This window comes from Stenella coeruleoalba, assembly GCF_951394435.1.
Source record: "Stenella coeruleoalba genome assembly, chromosome: 12".
Lineage (NCBI taxonomy): Eukaryota > Metazoa > Chordata > Mammalia > Artiodactyla > Delphinidae > Stenella > Stenella coeruleoalba.
The window spans coordinates 20,989,110-21,015,165 of NC_137158.1; the positions used below are offsets into that span (position 1 = coordinate 20,989,110).

Here is a 26,056-nt window from a genome sequence, read left to right on the forward strand (position 1 = left end):
TTGGGACAATTATTAAAAATGAAACTGTTAAGACTCTGGAAGAAAATAATGAAGAAACCTTGACTTTTTCAGAGTATAACATGAAACCCAGAGACCAAATGGAAAAATAAACTAGACTACATTAAAATGTAAAACTTTTATATGTGCCTAAAAACACCGGAAACAGAAGTCAAAGAACCAACATGTGAAAAAATATTTTCAATCTATACTATTTAATAAACAAATAATCCTAGATAAGGTACATAAGTCATTTCACATAAGATACACAAAAGACGAATGAATTTATGAAAGATGCCCAATCTCCCTAATAATTAAAAGAAATATAAACTAAACCACAATGAGACATTATTTTCTCATTATGAAACTGGAAAAAATTTTTCTAAAATACTCAGCATTTGATTAAGATAGGGGGATATAGCTTCTCTCTCACGTTGTTGGTGATAGTGTAAATTGACATAACATGAAGGGGATAGCACTTGGAGGTAACTAAACACCAAAATCTGTTCTGACCCAGATGCGTAGACATTTATGTATAGGTTGTAAAGGTCGATAGAAACATTGTTTGCAACAGTGAAAAACTAAACAACCCAAGGATCTATTAAGAGAATTAAATAAATTAGGACTTTTGTATAATATGGAATACTAAACAACTGTTTGGGTTTTTTAACATAAAATCTCTATGTATTCATATGGAAAAAATGATCAGGATACATTAGGTTAAAAATGTAACTTGATATTTTATATATATATATATATTACATATGGGGGAAAATCAAGAGGAGTATACATTAAAATGTTAACACTGGTTATCTCTGAAAGGTGGGACAAGAGGTAGGTTTCATCATCTGTGTTATACATTTCTGAAACCCACACCTAACAACTGTAAGTCTGTACCTCTTAATCTCCAACACCTATATCACTCTTCTTCCAATCCCTCTCCCCTCTGGCAACCACCTGTTTGTTCTCTGTATCTATGACTATTTCTGTGTGTTATGTTTGTTAATTTGTTTTATTTTTGAGATTCCACATATAAGTGAAATCATACAGTATTTGTCTTTGTCTGACTTATTTCACTTAGCATAATACCCTCCAGGTCCATCCATGATGTCACAAACGGCTGAGTGAAAAAAGAATTTAATTCTTTTCTATGGCGCAATAATATTCCATTATATATATATATGTGTGTGTGTGTATAAAATTATCACATCTCCTTTATCCATTTATCTATTGATGGGCATTAGGTTACTTCCATATCATGGCTATTTTTGTTTACTTGTTTTGACCATGCTGCATGGCTTGTGGGATCTTAGTTCCCTGAACAGGGATGGAACCCGTGCCCTCGGCAGTGACGGTGCAGAGTCCTAACCACTGGACCACCAGGGAATTCCCGTCACGGCTATGGAATTGCTGGATTGTATGGTAGCTCTATTTTCAATTCTTTGAGGAATCTCCATACTGTTCTCCATAGTGGCTGCACCAATTTACATTCCCACCAACAGTGCAGGAGGGTTCCCTTCTCTCCACACCCTCTCCAGCACTTGATATTTGTGGTCTTTTTGATAATAACCCTGGTGGGCAGGGTCGGTTCCCAACATGGCTCGCTGTGGGCTCCTGAATTTTCTGGAGCTGGTGTCGGCCTACTGGTGGGTAGGACTGGATCCCAGTGTGTCTAGCTGAGGGGCCCAAAGTGTCCAGAACTGGTGTTGGTAGGCCGGTGGGTTAGGTCCGGGCCCAGGTGATCCTGGGGCTGGTGCCTGCCCACTGGTGGGTGTGGCAGAGTCCTGGGGCTAGTGTTGGCCCACTGGTGGGTGGAGCTGGGTCCTGGAGTCTCTGGTGGGTGGGGCTGAGTCCCTGGCGGCTTGAGGCTCAAGAGGGTCCTGTGGTAGCCTGCCTGCTGGTGGGCGAGGCTGTGTTTCCACCTGGTTAGCTGTTTGGCCTGGGGCATCCCAGGACTGGTGTCTGCTGAGCAGTGGGAGGGTCTGGGTTCTGGTTCTAATAAGCTAGAGGGAGGAGTCCAAAATGGGGCTTAGTGGCACCAGTGTCCTCACGGTTAGAGTGAGCTCCCCAAAATGGCCATGGCCAGTGTCTGTGTCCCCAGGGTGGCTCCCAGTTGTCTCCTGCCTCTCCAGGAGGCTCTCCAAAATTAGCAAATGAGTCCGACCCAGACTCATTTCCAGTTTCTGCTTCTGCCCTGGGTCTCGGAGCAGGTGAGATTTTGTGTGCATCCTTTAGGAGCCGAGTGGCTGTTTCCTATAGCTCTCTGGCTCTCTTGAAAGTCAGCCTCGCTGGCCTGTTGCATGCATGAATGCAATTTCGAAAAGTAGAGTCCTTCTCTTTGAAATCATGGCAAAAACGACCACTTCTTATTGCCCCAGAATTGACTTCTGACTGTGTATGCTGTGTCTTTGTTGTCTCTTTCCACACTGGAAGGAGCACATTCTTTTTATTAGCTCTTGAGTTTGGGGGTTTGGTTTTGGTTAGAAAAGAACAATTTGCAGACAGAGTATAGTTTAAACAAGACTCATAATTCAGAAGACAACAACTCTGGGACATCATCGTTATCAGATACTTTCTACTCTACCTCATCCACGCTCTATAATAATGTCATGCCCTCCAAGAAACGTGCTTGGTGCAGTGGAGAAGATGGAAAAGAGTAAGACAAAACCCAGAAGTTATGCTGCCAGGTTTGGATGTGTGATTGAGGGCAATTTCTACAGTCTGGGTGGCTGGAAAGAAAGGGGAGAAAAAGAGAAGAGGTGTAAGCTCACAGGAAGCCTCAGAGCTGAAAATGCTAACATGGTAAGTAAGAGACATAAAAGAACTTAAAATACTCTAGTATTTGGTCTAACATTGACCGCTCCTTCACCATGAGTTTTCAACTCAGATTTTTTTTCCTTAGCATATAAATCAAATGGTTAAAAAGAAGTCAGTGGGAATTCATTGCTCAGAGCTTTCTCCCTTGTTCAATTTGGCTATGAGACATCCATTCATCAAAGGAAGTGATCGTGTATTCACTTGCTCTGTGCAGTGGTTACATATTAGTAAACTCAAGGAGGGGGAGTTAGATTTAAAAGTTTCTAAGAAAAGTGAATGATACACAATAATGCTCTAAAATCCAAACTGAAGAAATGGAAAAATTATTAAATCCTTAATTATCAAACCTAAGGGGATATTTACACTTCAAACCCCTTTCTCTTTAAGAGTTAAGGGATTGGATGAAGGATCAGAAAACCATGTGACTTTTTTCAAAGACGGCTATAGTGATTGAAATTGAACAATAGACCTGGGGGGCAGGGCAACGAACAAGGAACTGGGAAATTTCTGTTTCTCTCCTGGACAAGTTTCAATATAATTGCTTTAAAAAACAAAAAACAAAAAACCTCCCAAATTCACTTCTTTATAAAAAACAATAAGAGTACTGGCAAAAATTGTCAAAATTAACTTTTGCATTATTCTGGAAATTAATCAAAGGCTTGCAACAATCCTATTTTTTCTATTTCCTCGAGAAAAATGGCTGGATCTCTGTAAGAAAAGAAAATCGTGTGGAATTTTAATTTGCCCTGTTCCCATCCCCATGGTAACCTTGAAATGGAGTAGTCTTGCAATCAGCAGCTGTTAACACAAGCAACCTAGCAGTCACCAGGGGATGCAGAACAGGTTTGACACTCCCCCAAAATCTCCATTCCCAAAGAACTGTCATTCCATAACCTGTCTGATAGCTCCCTAGAAACCTGCACTCACAGGGCTGGTTTTTATTTGACCTAACTCAGCACCTGCTCAGTGGAATAGCCTTTTCCCCACAAGGCTTGTCACAAACGATCCATGGGTGGCCAAGATGGTGGAGATGGAAGGCGCTGAGCTATCTCCTCCCACAGGTGCACCAATATTACAACTATTCACAGAGCAACTATCTATGAGAACAGCCTGAAGACGAGAAGAAAAGCTTTTCCACAGCTAAAGGTATAAAGAAGAAACCACAACTAGATGAGTAGGAGGGGTGCAGAACAGTGTAGATAGTCAAGACACATACCCCTAGGTGGGCGACCCACAAATGGGAGGAAATTTGCAGAGATTCTTCCAAGAAGCAAGGGATCTGAGCCCCACATTGGGTTCCCCAGCCTAGGGGTCCTGCACAGGGAAAATGTTCCCCCGGAATATTTGACTTTGAAGGCCAGCGAGGCTGACTTTCAAGAGAGCCAGAGAGCTATAGGAAACAGCCACTCGGCTCCTAAAGGATGCACACAAAATCTCACCTGCTCCGAGACCCAGGGCAGAAGCAGAAACTGGAAATGAGTCTGGGTCGGACTCATTTGCTAATTTTGGAGAGCCTCCTGGAGAGGCAGGAGACAACTGGGAGCCACCCTGGGGACACAGACACTGGCCATGGCCATTTTGGGGAGCTCACTCTAACCGTGAGGACACTGGTGCCACTAAGCCCCATTTTGGACTCCTCCCTCTAGCTTATTAGAACCAGAACCCAGACCCTCCCACTGCTCAGCAGACACCAGTCCTGGGATGCCCCAGGCCAAACAGCTAACCAGGTGGAAACACAGCCTCGCCCACCAGCAGGCAGGCTACCACAGGACCCTCTTGAGCCTCAAGCCGCCAGGGACTCAGCCCCACCCACCAGAGACTCCAGGACCCAGCTCCACCCACCAGTGGGCCAACACTAGCCCCAGGACTCTGCCACACCCACCAGTGGGCAGGCACCAGCCCCAGGATCACCTGGGCCCGGACCTAACCCACCGGCCTACCAACACCAGTTCTGGACACTTTGGGCCCCTCAGCTAGACACACTGGGATCCAGTCCTACCCACCAGTAGGCCGACACCAGCTCCAGAAAATTCAGGAGCCCACAGCGAGCCATGTTGGGAACCGACCCTGCCCACCAGGGTTATTATCAAAAAGACCACAAATATCAAGTGCTGGAGAGGGTGTGGAGAGAAGGGAACCCTCCTGCACTGTTGGTGGGAATGTAAATTGGTGCAGCCACTATGGAGAACAGTATGGAGGTTTCTCAAAGAATTGAAAATAGAGCTACCATACAATCCAGCAATTCCATAGCCGTGACGGGAATTCCCTGGTGGTCCAGTGGTTAGGACTCTGCACCGTCACCGCCGAGGGCACGGGTTCCATCCCTGTTCAGGGAACTAAGATCCCACAAGCCATGCAGCATGGTCAAAACAAGTAAACAAAAATAGCCATGATATGGAAGTAACCTAATGCCCATCAATAGATAAATGGATAAAGGAGATGTGATAATTTTATACACACACACATATATATATATATAATGGAATATTATTGCGCCATAGAAAAGAATTAAATTCTTTTTTCACTCAGCCGTTTGTGACATCATGGATGGACCTGGAGGGTATTATGCTAAGTGAAATAAGTCAGACAAAGACAAATACTGTATGATTTCACTTATATGTGGAATCTCAAAAATAAAACAAATTAACAAACATAACACACAGAAATAGTCATAGATACAGAGAACAAACAGGTGGTTGCCAGAGGGGAGAGGGATGGGAAGAGGAGTGATATAGGTGATGGAGATTAAGAGGTACAGACTTCCAGTTATAAAATAACGAAGTCACAGGGATCTAACATACAGTATAGGGAATATAGTTCATGATAATAATATAATGTTTTTGTACAGTGACAGATGGTAACTAGACTTGTGATCATTTTATAATGTATAAAAATATCAAATCACTGTTACACACCTAAAAGTAATATATCATTTTAAGTCAATTATACTTCAATTTTTAAAAATCACAAATACTCGTTGGCAGAAAAGAATAAAACCAAACAAAACCCAAAAACAGTCCATGGCAATTCTTCAGCATCACAGGCGCCTATCCTAGCAATAACATTTGGGCAAATAAGAGACCGAACAAAATATTTTAAAAGGCAAATCTGGTGAATAAGAAGTCTTTAGGGGTCTGTGAAAAGCTCAACATATTCCTGGGAATCTACAAGGCCACCTGCATGTCCTGGGCTGTGAGTATGCCCAGGGAAGATCTGAGAAGGTCCTAATATTCCCCCTCTGTCTAGCCTCGAGATTCTGCACAAGCAGAAAGTGAAGGCTAAGGGAGAGTCGTGAATTGTCTGTGAGAACTTTGAAAGTAAGTCCCAATATGCACAGAGAACCGCCCCCGCGCCCCCCCCCCACCGGCAAAGGCTGGGAGTTGTACTGGGTCAAGGAATTTCAGGACACGTATGTCCAATCGTTAGCTAATCACGAAGTTAACTGAGCAAAGACTTCAGTGACCGTACACAACAGAGAATATTGACTCTAACTAATCCAGGAAAGTCACTAAACAAACAAACAGCAACAACGGTGACACCCACAATCCCAAACAGCAACAACAAACTCTAGTTGGGGGTGGGAAGGGAGGGGATGGTCTGATTTTCACAATGTATTATTTTAAATGCAATATTTAATTAAAAAAAAAAACTATAAGATGTGCAAAGAAACAGGAGAGTATGGTCCATACTCAGGGGTATTTTGAAGCACATCACTGAAGAATTGAAAACCTCAGGTTTCCCTTCGGCATGCAGCTGGTGGGAGCGACAGGCCATCTCCTTAAAATAGGCATCTCCTTGTTTTGTTCACTATGTGTTTGCTGGTGCTATTGAAGAAAAATTCTTTTTTTTTTTTCAGTCCATTTTAGGAATTACAATGACTGAATGTTTTCAAAATGACTTTTTTTAAGAAAAGAAAGAAAAGGAAAAATAATGCCAAACACAACTTTGTCTGAAAAGAAACACTTCATACTCTTTGCACAGGTAAAACTCCTGCCACGCTCCATTATATAGCTTGTTCCGCTACTTCCACGAGAAAGGGACCTCTCAGGTAATCATCAGTCATTACCCACTACACAGACAGGCACTGATAACAAAGACTCCTCATGTTACCCTGAAGGTGATTTTTAGTCATAGAGGCAAGACCATTATCAGAAACAGATCTCTGAATCACCACATATTTTTTTAAGATTTTATCAAGAAATGGGAACACGGTGGAGATCATTTCTCTACCACTCAGAAGAGGGAAATCTTTAAAAGCACTTTAACTATGAGCAGAAGTTTCCCTTTTTCTAAGAGAAAAAGAAAACCCATTCTTGTTTGGCTTTGGGGAAAAAACATATCCTTTAGTTGCATTACCTGCCAGTTAGTTACACTTACATGAATAAATCTTTCCATTTAAATTTCTACAGTCACCATCATGGATACTACTGAAAAATAATACGCTTTCTCAGCTAAGCTGCTGAGATGAAAAAGGAGAACAGGACTGGCATCCTTCTAACGTTTTTTGAAAACAGACTTTACTCTTTGGAGCAGTTTTAGGTTCACAGCAAAACTGAGCAGAAGGTACAGAGATTCTCATATGTCCCCTGGCTCCACACACACAGTCTCCCCACCTGCCAACATCCTGTACAGAGCGGTACACTGGTTATAATCTATGAACCCGCACTGATACATGATCATCACCCAAAGTCCATACTCTACATAAAGGTTCACTCTTGGTGTCGCACCTTCTATGCATTTTCACAAGTGTATAATAACAAATACCCACCATTATAGTATCGTATGTAGTAGTTTCATTGCCCTAAAAATACTCTGTGCTTCACCCCTTTATCCTTCCCTCCACTCTGACCCATGGCAACCACTGACCATCTTCCTGTCTCCAGAATTTTACCTCTTCCAAAATATCATATAGTTGGAACCTTCCAGCATGTAGCCTTTTGGTATTAGCTTGTTTCACTTAGTGATATACATTTAAGGTTTCATAACTCATTTCTTTTTAGCACTGAATAACGTTCCATTGGTTATGGAATGGAGCTGGTTTCATAGTTCCACATCTTTTCATGGTTTCATAGTTCATTTCTTTTTAGCACGGAATAATATTCCATTGTCTGAATGTATCACAGTTTATCTGTTCACTGACTGAAGGACATCTTGGTTGCTTCCAAGTTTTGGCAATTCTGAATAAAGCTACTATGTGCAGGTTTTTGTGTGGACATAAATTTTCAACTCATTTGGGTAAATTGCCAAGTAATGAGATTGCTGGATTATATTGTAAGAGTATGTTTAGTTTTGTAAGAAACTACCAAACTGTCTTCCAAAGTGACTATACCATCTTGCATTCCCACCAACAATGAATGAGAGTTCCTGTTGCTACTCATCCTTGCCAGCATTTGCTCTTACAGTGTCCTAGGTTTTGGCCATTCTAATAGGTGTGCAGTGGTATCTCATTGTTGTTTTAATTTGCATTTCCCTAATGCCATGTGATGTGGGGCATATTTTCATATGCTTATTTGGGTTTTGTTTTTGTTTTTTGTCTGCGTTGGGTCTTCGTTGCTGTGCGTGGGCTTTCTCTAGTTGCGGCGAGCAGGGGCTACTCTTTGTTGTGGTGCGCAGGCTTCTCATTGTGGTGGCTTCTTTTGTTGCAGAGCGCAGGCTCTAGGAGCATGGCTTCAGTAGTTGCAGCACATGGGCTCAGTAGTTGCAGTGCCCACGGGATCTAGAGCGCAGGCTCAGTAGTTGTGGCACACAGGCTTACTTGTTCTGCGGCGTGTGGGATCTTCCCAGACCAGGGATCGAACTCGTGTCCCCTGCATTGGCAGGCGGATTCTTGACCACTGCTCCACCACGGAAGTCCCCATATGCTTATCTGTTATCCGTACATCTTCCTTGATGAAGTATCTGTTTAGATCTTTTGCCCATTTTTTAATAGAATTGTTTGTTTTCTTATGGTTGAGCTTCAAGAGTTCTTGGTATACTTTGGATAACAGTCCTTTATCAGATATGTCTTTTGCAAATATTTTTTTCCCAGTCTATGGTGTCTACTTATTCTCCTGAGAGTTTTCACAGAGCAGAAGTTTTTAATTTGAATGAAGTCTAGCTTATCAATTATTTCTTTCATTAATCATGTCTTTGGTGTTGTATCTAAAAGGGCATCACTATACCCAAAGTCACATGGATTTTCCCCTGTTATCTTCTTGGAGTTTTACAGTTTTGTGTTTTACAGTTAGGTTTATGACTAATTTTGAGTTAACTTTTGTGATGGATATAAGTCTGTTTCTAGATTTTTTTTTTTTTTTTTTTTTTTGCATGTGGAGGTCCAGTTTTTCCAGCAGGAATTGTTGAAAAGGGCTACTTTTTCTCCATTGTATAGTCTTTGCTCTTTTGTCAAAGATCAGTTTACTGACCAGTTTGTAATTTTGTGAGTCATTTCTGAGCTCTCTATTCTCTTCCATTGATCTATGTATCTACTCTTTCACCAATACCACACTGTCTTGAGTACTGTAGCTTTATAGTAAGTTTTGAAGTTGGGTAGTGTCAGTCCTCTAACTTTCTTATTCTCTTTTAATATTGTTTTGGCTGTTCTATGTCTTTTGCCTCTCCATACATACTTTAGAATCAGTTTGTCCAAATCCTCATAATAACTCACTGGGATTTTGCCTGGGATTGCATTGAATCTACAGATCAAGTTGGAAATTACTGACATGTGGACAACAGTGAGCCTTCCTATCCATGGATATGCAAAATCTCTCTATTTATTGAGTTCTTCTTTGATTTCTTTCATATAGATCTTACACATATTTTGTTAGATTTATACCTGAGTATTTCATTTATGGAGGTCTTAATGTAAGTGGTATTGTGTTTTTTATTTCAAATTCCACTTGTTCATTGCTGGTATATAGGAAAGCAATTTACTTTTTTTTCTTTTTCTATTGAGGTATAATTGACATATAACATTATATTAGTGTCTGATGTACAACATAATGATTCAATATTTGTATAAATTGTGAAATGACCACCACAATTAGTTACCATCCATCACCATACATAGTTACAATTTTTTTCCTTTTTTTTCTTGTGATGAGGACTTCTAAGATTTACTCTCTTAGTATCTTTCAAATATGCAATACAGTGTTATTAACTATAGTTGCCATGCTGTACATTACATCCCCAGGGCTTATTTATTTTATAGCTGGAAGTTTGTACTTTTTGACCCCCTTCACCTATTTCCCCCCACATTCCACCTCCCTCCCCTCTGGCAACCATCACTCTGTTCTCTGTATCTGTGGGGTTGATTTTGTTTTGTTTTGTTTGTTTTTTAGATTCCATATGTAAGTGAAATTGTACAGTATTTGTATTTCTCTGTCTGACTTATTTCACTTAACATAATGCCCTTCAGGTCCATCCATGTTGTCGTGAATGGCAAAATTACATTCTTCCTTATGGGTGAATAGTATTCTATTGTGTGTGTGTGTGTGTGAGTGTGTGTGTGTGTGTGTGTGTGTGTGTGTCTGTCTGCCTGTGTATCTCACATCTTCTTTATCCATTCATCTGTTGATGGACACTTAAGTTATTTCCGTATATTGGCCTTTTGTAAATAATGCTGCAATGAACATTGGGGTGCATATATGTTTTTGAATTAGTATTTTTGTTTTCTTTGGGTAAATATCTAGAAGTTACTGAATCATATGGTAGTTCTATTTTTAATTTTTTGAGAAACCTCCATACTGTTTTCCATAGTGGCTGCACCAATTTACATTCCCACCTACAGTGCACCAGGGTTCCTTTTTCTCCACACCCTCACCAACAGTTGATATTCGTGGTCTTTTTTTTTTAGTTTTAATATTTTTTTATTGAAATATAATTGATTTACAATGTTGTGTTATTCATGGCCTTTTTGATAACAGCCATTCTGACAGGTGTGAGGTCATATCTTGTTATGGTTTTGATTTTTATTTATTTCCCTAATTAGTGATGTTGAGTGCGGCGGGCCGCCTCCGACCATCAGAATAACGAGCCGCCACACGCAAGATTCTTCTCGTATCACACTTTATTGGAGCACAGCTTGGTTGAAGAAAGATGGAAGGAAGACACCGCAATCCTATAGCAGTCTGCTTATATAGGGATTAAGAACATGTGTCGCTCTGTGATTGGCTTTCGCCGATGGTGCGATTTGTGAGCCAGCATCGGATAGGTCGCTACTTTAAAACCTCATTAGTATACTTAGCGCAAGCGCAGTGGCCACAGGAAGGATGACTCAGCTTATTTCAGCTTCCTGCCGCGTAGCAGTTAGCTGACCGCGCCCTACATCTCCCCCTTTTTTATTTATTAGAACACCAAGCAGAATGTAGCCCGTACAAGTGTTCACCTCATGATGTGCTCACTGTTCGAGGGCAGTTTTCCGTTGGCATGTTTGAGACACCTTCCTGCGTGCAATGCCAACAAGGGCTGCAGGGTGCAAAGGCTGACTCAGAATAATGGCTGATTCCCTATAGAGGTGCAATGGCAACAAGGCCTCTCTGTGCAAGGGCAATCAGGACAATGGATGACTCCCTATAGAGGTGCAATGGCGACAAGGCCTCTCTGTGCAAGGGCAATCAGGACAATGAATGACTCCCTATAGAGGTGCAATGGCAACAAGGCCTCTCTGTGCAAGGCCAATCAGGACAATGAATGAATGACTCCCTATAGAGGTGCAATGGCAACAAGGCCTCTCTGTGCAAGGGCAATCATTTCGAATTATTCAGGGCGGAGAGCCAGGCTGCGGGAGAATCTCCTTCATTAATAGCCAGAAGTGCCTGAGTGAGCAGGACCCTATCTCGATGTGCCCTGATGCGCACACGACAGACCAACCAGAGACACAGCATAATCCCAAATACACAGCAGACTCCAAAGATTCCTACCCCCACCCACTCCCCAAAGGAGGAAAAGGCAGAAGAGAGCCAAGAGGCAAAATCTCCAAAGGCAACGGGCTCCAGCCCGGCAGCACTCAGTTGCACAATCTGAATAATCCTTTGTGGAATTCCAACTAATACAAAGACTTCGATTAAGAATCATCAGGAACATCCAACTCAGCATCTTCTCTGAAGTTTTCTTCAACAATTCTCGTCAGTCTTGATGGCACCCAGATCGGATCTTGATCCTGTGGGGAGACACTAGAGATCCCCTGGATCGAGTAATAACACGATCCGGGCCCTTCCATTGATTGGCATCATTTAAATGTGTAAATAAGGCAAGTGAAAGTCTCTGTCTAGGGGTACAGTTCTCTGCGATTCCCCCTTTTTGTTTTATTAAGAGTTCTTTAAGCTGATCTGCCTCATTGACAAACCCTGTCGTTCACAATAGGCTTTCATTAGTTTACTAAGTGGTGTATGCCTCTTAATCTTAAACTGCACCACAGAACCATCCTGCCCCGCCACCTTCAAATTAATATGATCGTTGTTCTCAGTCTTGACTCCTTCCTTGGGCTTTTCGTCGGCCATGGCCTTGTGGATTATAGGGCAAGCCTGTAACATGAATCACCTGCATTTTTTGACAAAAAAGAGCAAAGCTTTTGGAATGCCTCTGGGGTTAACCCCAGTCTTTTGGGTAACAACTCTTCACAATATTCCTAGCCAAAGCTCTGGTAATGTTAAATTTTTTTTTTTTCTTAAGACTGTAGATGAAGCTTATGAAACTCTTGAGCCTGTGTCGTAGAGTCTAGCGCTGTTAGAGCGCGTGTGGATCCAAACAGGTTGAGAATCATCACAGCGTTCTAATTGTGCATTTGTAATAGCTTGTTCTACCTTTTGAAGTGCCTGATGGGCTTCTGGGGTCAATTGGCGTGGGGAATTAAGATCAGGATTTCCCTCTAATACACTAAACAAAGGTTTTAGATCCAAGCGGGTTAAACTTAAATATGGCCGAATCCAATTCACATCTCCAAGCAACCTCCAAAAATCATTCAATGCTTCTAAGCAATTAGTCCCAATCTCAATTTCTTGAGGTACTATCTTATTCCCATGTACAGCAGCTCCTTAAAAATTTACAACATCTCCCTTCTGTATTCCCTCGGGAGCAAGAAACAATCCCCCATTCCCTAAATATTTAATCAAAACGCCTAAGGCCTGTTCAAGCAACTCCATACAAGGGGCTTTATCTCGACTATTCAAAGGAATAGAAAAGAAACAATCTTTACACCATTTCCCTAATTTTTTCTTAATTATTCCAGGGTGACTGGGAGGGTTCTAAATGCCCTAATTGTAACTGCTCATCCACTAGTTTGGATGCCGCCTCCAGCTTTTCCTTTGACAAAGGCCACTGAGGTACCCACACAGGTGTTGTGGTCCTCCATGTAATCATAAACTCAGTGATCCTTGAGAAAAACCCAAGCCTCGGCGGTTTAAATTTCCGCGGGCTTCTATAGGGGCGGTCATGCCTTATAACTTACGTCTTATCCCTCTATTAGATATCAGGTTGAAACAAATATAATCCCTTAAACTCATCTAGGATTGGATATAATCCTGGCACCGTTTCTTGCTTTTCCTTTTGTTTTCTTTTTTCTCTTTTCATAATTTCAGGCCTATCTACCGTAGTCCCTGTTTGTTCATTCTCTGATGCGCTATCTTGAAAACATACCTGACTGGACTACTCACCGACGGTTCACTCCGTGTGTCGAGTTCTGAATCGGTCCTCCATGCAGGGCGCGAAGTTCCCGGGTTTCGGCACCAAATGCGGCGGGCCGCCTCCGACCAGCAGAATAACGAGCCGCCACACGCAAGATTCTTCTCGTATCACACTTTATTGGAGCACAGCTTGGTTGAAGAAAGATGGAAGGAAGACACCGCAATCCTATAGCAGTCTGCTTATATAGGGATTAAGAACATGTGTCGCTCTGTGATTGGCTTTCGCCGATGGTGCGATTTGTGAGCCAGCATCGGATAGGTCGCTACTTTAAAACCTCATTAGTATACTTAGCGCAAGCGCAGTGGCCACAGGAAGGATGACTCAGCTTATTTCAGCTTCCTGCCGCGTAGCAGTTAGCTGACCGCGCCCTACAGTTGAGCATCTTATGTGTCTGTTCGCCATCTGTATGTCTTCTTTCGAAAATGCTCTGCCAATTCTTTAATCAGACTGTTTGACTTTTTTGCTATTGAATTGTATGAGTTCTTTATATTTTATATATTAACCCTTATCAGATATATGATTTGCAAATATTTTCTCCCATTCAGTAGGTTGCTTTTTCATTTTGTTGATGATTTCCTTTGCTGTGCAGATGCTTTTTAATTTGATGTAGTACCAGTTGTCTGTTTCTGTTGACTTTGCTTTTAGAGTCAGAGCCAAAAAATCATCGCAAAGACCAATGTCAAGGAGCTTACCACCTATGTTTTCTACAGGAGTTTTATGGTTTCAGGTCTTACATTCAAGTCATACTCCATTTTGAGTTAATATTGTTGTATGGTGTAAGATAGTAGTCTAGTTTAATTCTTTTGCATGCAATTGACTTTTGAATATTGACCTTGAATCTTGCAACCTTGTTATAATTGCATTTTAGTTCCAGGAATTCCTTCAGGCTTTCTACATAGATAATCATGTCATCTGTGAACAAAGACAGTTTTATTTATTCCTTCCTAATCTGTTTACCTTTTATTTCTTTTTCTTACCTTATTAAAGTAGCTATGACTTTCCATAAAATGGTTAAAAGCAAAGGTGAGAGGGGACATCCTCTTCTTATTCCTGATCTCAGTCAGAAAACTTCAAGTTTTTCACCATTATGTATAATGTTAGCTTTAGATTTTTTGTCAATATTCTTTATCAAGTTGAATAAGTTCCCTTCTATTCCTAGTTTAGAGTTTCTATCATGAATGGGTGTTAAATTTTGTCAAATGCTTTTTCTGCATTTATTGGTAGGATCATGTGATATTTCTTATTTAGTCTGTTGATGTGATTGTTTTCATTAATTGACTTTTGAATGATGAATCAGCCTTGCATACCTGGGATAAATCTCACTTGGTCATGGTATATAATTCTTTTCATATATTGCTGGATTTGATTTGTGAATATTTTGCTGATCCTTTCAACTTTTAAATGCTGGAGGACACAGTTAATATCAGAAAGGAAAGAACTGTGAATCCGTCATTCAACTTTAATGTCATCTAAATAGATATAACTTTTGATAGGCCTCTGAAATGACCCCAGTGTTCTCAGATTTCTCTTTTCAAAGAAGTCAACATGACCAAAACTCCTCAACAAGGTGAAAATAGAAGGGATTGTTTTTAGTCTGATAAAGTTACATAAAAAACCCTACAGAAAACCATCATACTTTACAGTGAAAATAGTGAATGATTTCCACCTCAATTTTAGAAGAACATAAGGATGCCTACTACCATCATTTCTATTTACTTTTATACTGAAGATCTTCTGTTGAAGAAATATTTGCCTACCCCAGGTCATCTACAGGATGCAAAAAATACTAAACATAAAAGAAAGATTGAGAATCTATGTTGAAAATAATGATGTAGCCAAAGAAGAACTCACTGATTTCTGGACAAAAATTTGACTACAGTTGGCATTTAATTTTTAAAGTTGTGATGTTCTCTGAAATACGTCTGCCTATCTTGGCCTTGTAAAGTGAACTATGGAAGCCTTAATTCTAATCACAACAATATATTTTGAGAACTGGGATTTTCAACACTGTGACCATCCAAACAGAAGATCAAAACTGACTGGCTTCCCAACATGCATGTATGTTGCCTTGACAAAGGCCCTCCCCATAGTTTAATTCTCTTATTCAAGCTAAGCAACTACTGCCTTCACACTAATGTCTTCAAAAAAGAAAACCTAGTTTACCTTGCCAATATTTTAAATGTTTTTTTGTCATTTAATGTGTTAATAAAGAATACATGTATTACTATAACACAATTTTTTTTAGTATTTTGATAATTGTATTTTACTATAATTAGTTTATTTTGTAATCCAATTTATCTTATGCATTTAAAACATTATTAGGAGAAGAGTCCATAGGCTTCGCTAGACTGGCAAAAGGTCCATTGCACAGATAACCTTAAGAACCTCTTGATGCTGAAAGCTCAGCCTCTGTGCACCGGTGCTGAATCAAATCTCAGAGACAGAGTTTTGGGTGAAGTAGAAAAGAATAGCTCTATTGCTTTGCCAGGCAAAAGGTGACACAGTGGACTCCTGCCCTGAAAAACTGTATATCCCAACCCAGGAGGATCTGATGAGGAGTTTTACAGCAACGGTTCAAGGGTAGGGTTGCTGATGAGATTAAGGTGTATGCAGGGCCTGCACTCCTCTAATCTGGTCTCAGGTAATCTTATGGATGAGTTTCTCTGGTTCCTTTAATGTAGCTTCAGGTAGTCTTCCTCTGGTGTGAAAAATGCTGACATCTCAAAGAGCTTAAAGACATTGCTGTGTGTATCCCTTGAGGGGGAACCAGGACCCCGCCCCAAGGCTGCACTACAGTTTCCTGGCTTCCTCTCCCCCAACCCTGCATCCCCTCCCTTCCCAGATTAGCAACCGTTGGAATCTGCCCCTTAGAACCCAGGGAAGGTCGTGGAGGCTGGAGTCCTACAAGAAACAGGGGACAGAAAGGCTTCCCTGCCCAGGACCCCCACAGGGTCCCGCTCAGTTTCACTCTGAGCTGGAAAGGTTGCGTTGGTGTGGAAATAAGTGTGGCCTGGCAGCTCACGGTTTTTCTGAAAGGAAGTTGGAATAGACTGCCTTTAATGAAGACAGCAGTATGCCCTCCAGTTATTGGAACCATCATGGGCAATCTCATGAGATTACTTACGGTGTGAGTCTCCCATCACAGCAATTGGAAGACCACTTGCTGCTTCTTATAAAGTCAATGATCTCATCTACTAGCACTGATTTGGGCCATACAGCTACCTAGATTCTTTTTTTTTTTGACCCTGATAGGATGCCCAGAACCCTATTTACAGTTGTTATAACAATGATTTCACACCATCAAGGACAGGGTGATCACCTTGGCCACTTCCCCAGATTCATGTTACACACATTGCCTAATTCTTATGTTTACTTGTACCTTTTAGCCCCAGACATGGAATCAGTTGTTTGTTTTAGAGGAAAATAGTACTAGAGATCACAGTACTGGACATTAGCCTGTGTCATGGGGCGATACTGCTCCTGGGCGATTTTAGTGGAAGAGCCAAACAGGATTTTCTTTTAAAGGAATGATTTAATATTGATATTTCCAATCCAGTTGTAACAGGTCGGTGCTCCCATTTTTTTTTATTATTATTTATTTATTTATTTATTTTTGGCTGTGTTGGGTCTTCGTTTCTGTGCGAGGGCTTTCTCTAGTTGCGGTGAGCGGGGGCCACTCTTCATCGCGATACGCGGGCCTCTCAATGTCGCGGCCTCTCTTGTTGCGGAGCACAGGCTCCAGACGCGCAGGCTCAGTAGTTGTGGCTCACGGGCCCAGTTGCTCCGCGGCATGTGGTATCTTCCCAGACCAGGGCTCGAACCCGTGTCCCCTGCATTGGCAGGCAGATTCTCAACCACTGCACCACCAGGGAAGCCCGGTGCTCCCATTTTTGATTTCCTCTAAACTGAATATCTTGTACTTATCTTTTTCCTGATAAAATTAATATAATTATTTACTTTATCCCACAATTTAAGTTAAAAAAATACAGTATCATACAAATCTCAATTCTGAATATAATTCAGAACTTTCTAATAATTCCTTTTGGTTTTAGATGGTAGCTGGTTTTAGCTACTAATAGAAGGATGTCCTCTATTTTGAAATAATGGGAAAATCCTGGCAGATAAACAATAGTTTATTTGTCATCATCCTCTGGTCCATCTATAATGACTTAATAGTTATAAATACAAGAGTCATATGATTTCTAACTAAATAAACCAATTCTAACTCCTACTGTTTAATTTCTAGTAACATCAAAATTTTTATGTTCAAGTATATATATTTTTTAACTTTGTTACATCCTGGCCTTATCTCCAAAGATTTTAAATTTTGCACACTTTTCATACCTATAAACTTTTGTCGTTTTAAACGTGCAACATTCTCTTATAAATTTAAAATATAATAGTTATTCTAAAGTGTGTATCATATACATCCAAATGATTCTCCCAGTTAGTATTATTAGTATTATTTTAACCAATGCCCATCAAAGTTTTTAATTTTCCTGCAGAGAAGGTACCTACTACCAATTAGCAAGAAACAATGCAATACAGGCTTTTGAGGTTTTGTTCAAAAGATTCCTGGGTGAAATTCACATTATCAGGATCCTTATTTTAATTACAGATAAACATAGTGTAGAACTGCAAATTCTCAGAAGTCACTGAATAAATACAAATATCGGTTACTTTAAAATTATGAGTTCAAATTCTCCCAAGCCAATTTAAAATATTATAATATATAACCAAAACATATGAAAGGAAAAAACAAAAAATAAACACTGACTGTAAAATGAATCTTACTCAGAATGTTCGAGAGGAAAATATTATAGATTCATATAAGTCCAGGGTCCTGCTAGAACTATTTCCTTCTTAAAAGACACTATTTTTTCCCATTATAATACACTCTAATTGCAATTGAAATCCCATGTTTTATCACATTTGCACAGTATTTATCATTTTGGGTTTTAGTGTAAAAATCCAAATACTTACTGTACACCAAATTTCCAATTTTTCACTCTGTAATAACTGCGTGTATCACTACAGAATGAAACACAAAATTATATTCTTTAAAATCAAGGTAAATCCATAGATCTTTCCAGTTTTATTGCAATGTTTAAAAAAAAAAACTTTTGAAATTTAAAGGGCATTCGATACAAAAATCCTCAAATTTGGAAAAAACAGTTTTGGCAGAAAAAGAAATATTATTTTTAAATGAGCACATCGCCAAAGAATGGCAACTCCCTGCTCCTTTCTAGAATCTAGTTTTTTGCCTTTGGAAGATTGGAAGACCTTGGTCTCATGCCAAGCTTCTTATCAATTCTTTGGTTTCTTCTTATTGGCCCAAATATAAATTCCCTTCTTGAGTTTTAAACTCTGCTGGGGGAGAAAAAGGATCATTGCTTTAAAAACAGTTTAATTCACCTAACTGTTATAATTTCATTCACAGACATTCTGGCTAAAAATCATCAAATACGTGAAATCAAAATGCCCCCATCCATGGTTTTCTTCCCACAGCAGCTCGGCGTGGCCTGGGCGGCACCTGGAGCAACACGAATGGGGGAGGAGCCGGACCAGGGCATGCACTCCAGTGTGAGACCCTTCGAGGGGTACTTTTACATCTTCCTTATCTTCCCTCTGCTGCTAAGGATCTTGGGGCTTTGCTCCATCTCTTAGCTGTTTCCAGTTGAGGAAGCCTCCATCCTGCTAGAAGAAAAGAGTTCAGGTGGGGAAGAATATGTCCTCTTCTGTGGTTTAAAAAACTAAAAATAAAATCCTTATGTGCCTTCTGCCAGCGGCATGGACCTCCTGGCTTGTCTCTCCACTATCTTCCCTCCTTTGACCCAAGGGCAAATCTAAAGCCCTTACATTGGCCCTCAAGGACTGCATGACTCGGCTTCTGCTCCCCCTGAGGGGTCACATGTATGCCCCGTGCATCACGTCACACAGTTTTGTGATTGCTTCGTTCTGCTTTCATGTATAGTTTTCTAGGGCCGCCATAACAAAGCACCACAAACTGAGTGGCTGAAACGACAGAAATTTACTGGCTCACTTTTCTGGAGACTAGAACGAGATCAAGGTGTCAGCAGAGTTGGTTCCCTCCGAGGACTGCGATGGAAGGATTTGTTCCATGCCTTTCTTCTAGCTTCTGATGGTTTGCAGGCAATCTTTGGCGTTCCTTGGCTTGTAGAAGCTTCACCTTGCTATCTGCCTTCAAGTTTATGTAGTGTTCTCCCTGTGTGTGTCTTGATTAAAAAACAAATTCAACTGAGCAAATTTTAAAGATCTTATTGGCTCTATTCAAAGATTCATGAATCAAGCAGCATCCAATCTAGTAGATGGAAAAGTTCCCTGAAGAGTTATACAAGGCAAGAGATTTTATAGGCAGAAGGGAGCAGGAATAAAGAAGTTGTAGGAGGCAAAACAGCAGATTGGTTATTGCAAGATTACTTTCCTTATAGGGGATGGCAGGGGCCTACCGGGCAGATTACCTCACTGGTGCTGGTCAGGCTATGCCTTATTGACTGGTGTAAGATTCCATTTCTGGGAGAGCCGAAACTGTAATTAAGTCTTGGTTTTGTGACTTGGGGCTCAGCATAAGTGGCTCCACTTAGGGCCTCTTGTCTGTTTTCAACAGTTCTTCACTATGTCTTCCTTCTATGTGCACCTGTCCCTGTGTCCAAATTTCCCTAATAAGTACACCAGTCATACTGGATCAGGGCCCAGTCTAATGACCTCATTTCCTCTTGATACCTCTATAAAGACTGTATTTCCAAGTAAGGTCACATTCTGAGGTCCTGGAGGTCACAGTTGGTGGGACACAATTCAACCCATAACATTTTGGCCTCCTCTGACACCTGTCATATAGTAAGTGTTCAGTAAGTATTTGCTGAATACATGAACAAAGAGCTTCCAATCCCAATTCCTATGGACTTCTCTCAAACCAAGTAAAATATGAACTGAGCACACACTACAGGCAAAGCACTGGATACAATTTTATTTGTTATTGAAGATATTAACAATTCTGCTTGGAACTCTCCCTAATTCTAAAGCATGAGTGCCTACACACTTGGGGAACAGACACCAAGTTATGTTACAAGAATTTGGAAGAAAAGTTAATTTTTGCCCCAGCACATTAAGGACTTCAAATGGACATAAACATCTTGGAAGATTTTCTGAAGCGCTAGGAAATAAATATCTAGGGCTCATGGTAAATGGAAACTGCTAAGCAAGAGCAGTTCTTAAGTTGTTCCCTGCTAAACGGAGAACAAGGCTCCCAGAGTTTTCCCTTTAAGAACTGCAATAGCTCTTGGACTTCACTGGTGGTCCAGTGGCTAAGACTCCAAGTCCCCAACGTAGGCAGCCCGGGTTCGATCCCTGGTCAGGGAATTAGATCCCGTGTGCCGCAACTAAGACCCGACACAGCCAAATAAATAAATAAGTGTTCAAAAAAAAAAAGAATCACAGTAGCTTTCAAGTTGATCCTCTGGTATAAAATGGAGTAAGGATTTACATTTTTCTGTGCACCTTTCTTTTTCTTCCTGGTGATTTGGTAGGATCTAACGGAAGGATGTACTTGAATTCTCTGGACTCTGAATCCAGCAACATGGTACTACATACTGTAGAAGCAGAAGGGGCCTAGAGGCAACAGTGATATTCAAACCTGTCCACTCAGAGCCACAGAGGATTCTGTCCCAGGAGTGTCACAGGTCCTCCTGCCTGTGGGAAAAGCATCACAATCTCACCTGGAGGAAGAAAGGCCCACATTCCATGTGGCTTCTGATGGAGGCTGAGGGGAGGGAGAAAGTCCACTGTGTGGAGGGGGCAGGGTCTGATGGGGGGAGATGCTACTGCTGCTACATCTTCGGGTGGGGGGGAATGTGAGTGGGCTGTGACAGAGAGGCTGCACATCGAACATCTGTCTGCCTCCAGGATGCTGGAGAGGGAGGTGGGTCTGCGCTGAGGTACCAGAGGGGGTGTGTGGGCACGACGGCCTGTGTCCTCAGGCCCTATAATTCTGTGTGTCCCGGACTGACTCGGACCCAACCCATTCTATTCCTTGTGGTTTATGAAAGGGGCAGCTATACACTGACCATCCTGCTGTGGCCACAAAGAGACCATGGCAAAAGCTGTAGGAGATGATCCCAAGCTTCTTGAGGGACCTCAGAAATCCCCAAGAACTGCTCCCTGGGTATCAGAGATGCCGGGATGAAGGACAGTAGGAAATAAACATTGTGAGTGGACAGAGAACTTGTGTGAAATATAGTTATACACATAAAAGATAAAAGTCCACCTGTGGAGGACTTCCCTGGTGGTCCATGGTTAAGTCTCCGTGCTTCTAATGCAGGGGGGCATGGGTTCGATTCCTGGTTGGGGAACTAAGATCCCACATGCCCCTCCGTGCGGCCAAAAAAGAAAAGTCCACCTGTGGAAACTTGGGCAATCCATTTAACATGCAGAACCTAAATTTTATTACCTATAAAAGAGGAGTGATAATGTCTACTCCTTAACACTTAAGGACCATACAATGTAGTCTGAGTGCTGGAATTCAATTCTATTCAAAATCTGTCTGCCACCTACTACCTGAATGATGTCTAAGTAGATTTTAGGTGGGTGCTACTCGAATCACACTACTGAAGCAGCTACTTTGTATTTAGCACTTGGAGGAAAGACAGGCCACACACATTAAACACCTAGGGAAAAAGGCAAAACCACAAGAAAGTGAGATTGTAAGAATAGATCAGAAATTTAGAGAAAAGAAAGCTCACTGCTGTCTGGAGTAGTCAAAGAAATCTCACAGGGACTTGAACTAGGCCCTCAAGGAAACTTGGGCCTCGGCCTGAGGGCAGGCTGAGAATGGTGGGGAGGGAAGGAAAGAGGAAGCATGGACCTGTGAGGGACAGTGGAAAGTAAAGTTAGATGGATGAAGTGACTGTTTAAAAGGCCAGGTTGGGAAGTTTGAATCTGATCCAATAAGCAATCAAAGCCATTTTAGATCTTGTGTGCAAACAAATGACAGGAATGATGTTGGAGCAGAATTTTGGTGGCATCCCCAGGACAGGAATTTTGAAGACTATTTCAATGGCCCAGGTTTAAAAAGCAAGAAACAACAAAGCATCAGTTCTCCAGTGGTCAGTGGTAAGCTGTGTTGATATCATGTACCCACAGATATGACGTGATGAAAAGGCACCTCACCTCTGCAGTATTCTCGCCCCAAATCCATAATCTCAGCCTCACCAGGAGAAAACATCAGACAAACCCAATCTGAGGGACAGTATACAAAAACCAGTGCTCTTCAAAAGTGTCAAGGTCATGAAAGACAAAAGACCAAGAAACTGGGCTTCCCTGGTGGCGCAGTGGTTGAGAGTCCGCCTGCCGATGCAGGGGACACGGGTTCGTGCCCCGGTCCGGGAAGATCCCACATGCCACGGAGCGGCTGGGCCTGTAAGCCATGGCTGCTGAGCCTGCGCGTCTGGAGCCTGTGCTCCGCAACGGGAGAGGCCACAGCAGTGAGAGGCCCGCGTACCACACACACAAAAAAAAGACCAAGAAACTGTCACAGATTAGAGGAGACAAGATTAAGGTCTAAGTGGGGTGCCCTGGATCGGCTGCTGGAACAGAAAAGTCATGGTGGAATAACTGGTGAGCTCCAAACAAAGTCAGCAACACAGTTCATAGTTTTGTTTCAGTATTGTTTGTTTAGTGGTTTTTTTTGTTTGTTTTGGTTTTTTTGCGGTACGCGGGCCTCTCACTGCCGCGGCCCCTCCCGTCGCGGAGCACAGGCTCCAGACGCGCAGGCCCAGTGGCCACGGCCCACAGGCCCAGCCGCTCCGCGGCACGCGGGATCCTCCCAGACCGGGACACGAACCCGCGTCCCCTGCATCGGCAGGCGGACTCCCAACCACTGCGCCACCAGGGAAGCCCGTTTGTTTCGTTTTGATGGTTATATATGCTGTTTGCTTTAGGGGAAGATAAGTGAAGGGTGTGTGAGAATTCTCTGTACTACCTCTGTAAGTCTTCTGTAAGTCTAAAATTAATTTTAATTAAAAAATAACTACCAGTTCCTCTATCTTTCAGCCAGGTGGGCAAATATTGCAAAGCATGAATTTCAGGATTAAGGGGTCTTGTATGGCCTCAGGCTCTGCTGCTCCTAACCTGTACAGCTTTCCCTGGGCAAATGATTTACACTCTCCATACTGGCTAATTTTATGTGTCAACTTGACTGGGCCACAGGATGCCCAGATAGCTGGTTAAACAGTATTTCTGGGTGTGTCTGTCAGGATATTTCCAGAAGAGATCAGCATCTGAGGTGGGGGACTAAGGAGAGCAGATGGCCCTCCCCAGTGTGGGTGGGTACCATCCAGTCTATTGAGGGCCTGAATACAACAAAAAGACAGAGGAAGGTTGAATTCCCTCTCTGCCTGACTGCTGAGCTGGAACATCCACTTCTCCTGTCCTGGCACTCCTGCTTCTCAGGCCATTACACTCAGACTGGAATCTACACCTTGGCTCTCCAGCTCTTGGGCCTTTGGGCTACATCAGTGGCTTTCCTGGGCCTCCAGCCTGCACAAGGCAGATCGTGGGACTTCGCCATATCCCATGAGCCAATACCTTATGATAAATAAATAAATATCCATCCTACTGGTGTTGGGAAAACTGGATATCTACAGGTAAAAGAACACCTTTGCACTCATCTTACACCATTAACAAAAATTAACTCAAAATGGATTGAAGACTTAAAACTATAAAACTCTTAGAAAAAAACATGGGAGAAAGCTTCATGACATCAGATCAGGCAATGATTTCTTGGATATGATACTAAAAACACAGGCAACAAAAGAAAAAAATAGATAAATCTGACATCATCAAAATATAAAACTCTGTGCAGCAATGGTATCAACAGAGTGAAAAGACAATCCATAGAATGGAAGAACATATTCATAAATCATATATCTCAGCAGTCCCCAACCTTTTTGGCACCAGGGACTGGTTTTGTGGAAGACAGCTTTTCCACAGACTGGGGTGGGGGTCAGGGGGGATGGTTGCGGAATGATTCAAGCATGTTATGTTTACTGTGCACTTTATTTCTATTATTATTACATTGTAATATATAATGAAATAATTATACACCTCACCATAATGCTGACAGGAGGCGGAGCTCAGGCAGTAATGCGAGCAATGGGGAGCGGCTGTAAATACAGATGAAGCTTCACTGGCTGGCCTGCCGCTCACCTCCCACTGTGCGGCCCAGTTCCTAACAGGCCACGGACTGGTACTGGTAGGAGCGTTGGGGACCCCTGACATATCTGATAAGGAGTTAACACCCTGAATATATAAAGACTGCTACAACTCAACAACAACAACAAAAAAACGCAAGTAATCCTATTAAAACATAGGCAAAGGACTTGAACAGACATTTCTCCAAGTAAGATATACAAATGGCCAATAAGCACATGAAAAGATGTTCAACGTCATCCATTATTAAGGAAATGAAAATCAAACCACAATGAGATACTACTTCACACCGTTTAGGACAGCTATTAGCAAAAGCAGAAAGTAAGTATTGGCAAGGATGTAGAGAAATTGGAGCCCTTGTGCATTGCTTAAGGAAATGTAAAATGGGGCAACCATTACAGAAGAAAGTATGCAGTTCCTCAAAAAATGAAACATAGAACTACCGGACATACGATCCAGCAATTCTACGTCTGGGTGTATACCCAAAAGAATTGAAAGCAGAGACTTGAACAGATATCGTACCTCACGTTCATAACAGCATTATTCACAACAGCCAAAAAGTGGAAACAACCCGTGTCCACCAATGGATGAATAGATAAACAAAATGTGGTATATACATATAATGGAATATTATTCAACCTTTAATAAGAAAGTTCTGACACATGCCACAACCTTGAACAGCCATGTTTGAACCACTATACTAAGTGAAATGAGTCACACAAGGACAAATTGTTTGATTCCACTTATATGAGATACCTAGAGTACTCAAATTCACAGAGACAGAAGGTGGAATGGTGGTTGCCAAGGGCTGAGGGAAGAGGGGAATGGGAAGTTATTTTTTAATGTCTATGGAGTTTCAGTTTGGGAAGATGAAAAAATTCTGGAGATGGATGGTGGTGATCGCTGCACAACGATGTGAACGTACTTAATGCCACTCAGCTGCACATTTAAAATGGTTAAAATGGTAAATTATGTTATGTATATTTTGTTCCCCAAAGCTTTAAAAAGTACAGCAGGACTGGCTTGATGCATTTTGGAGAAGTGTGAGGACAACAGAGGCTGTTCTTTAAAGCATAAATAATGGGACACCTAGTAGGGGCTCCTTCCCTTCCCAAATTCGATTATTAACTGTACCCAGGAATCAATCTCTTAAACAGAGGGAAACTCTGCAGCAATATTAACTCGATTATAATGATGATTTGTTTACTGTATGCATTCCTATTAGCATTGCCTTCCTTGCCAGAAGTTTTGCCTTAAACACACACACACACCCCACACCATCCTTAAAACATTAAAACCTCTAAAATAGGACAGAAAAAAAAAAAAAAAAAGCAGAGAAAAGCAACAGAAGGCA

General features: G+C 41.6%; 1 protein-coding gene across 19 annotated transcripts in view; it reads right to left on the reverse strand.

The window, feature by feature from the left end:
* The window catches only part of LOC307195083 (uncharacterized protein), a 457,748-nt gene that overhangs the window by 430,771 nt on the left and 921 nt on the right, over window positions 1-26,056 (reverse strand). The window lies entirely within an intron of this gene.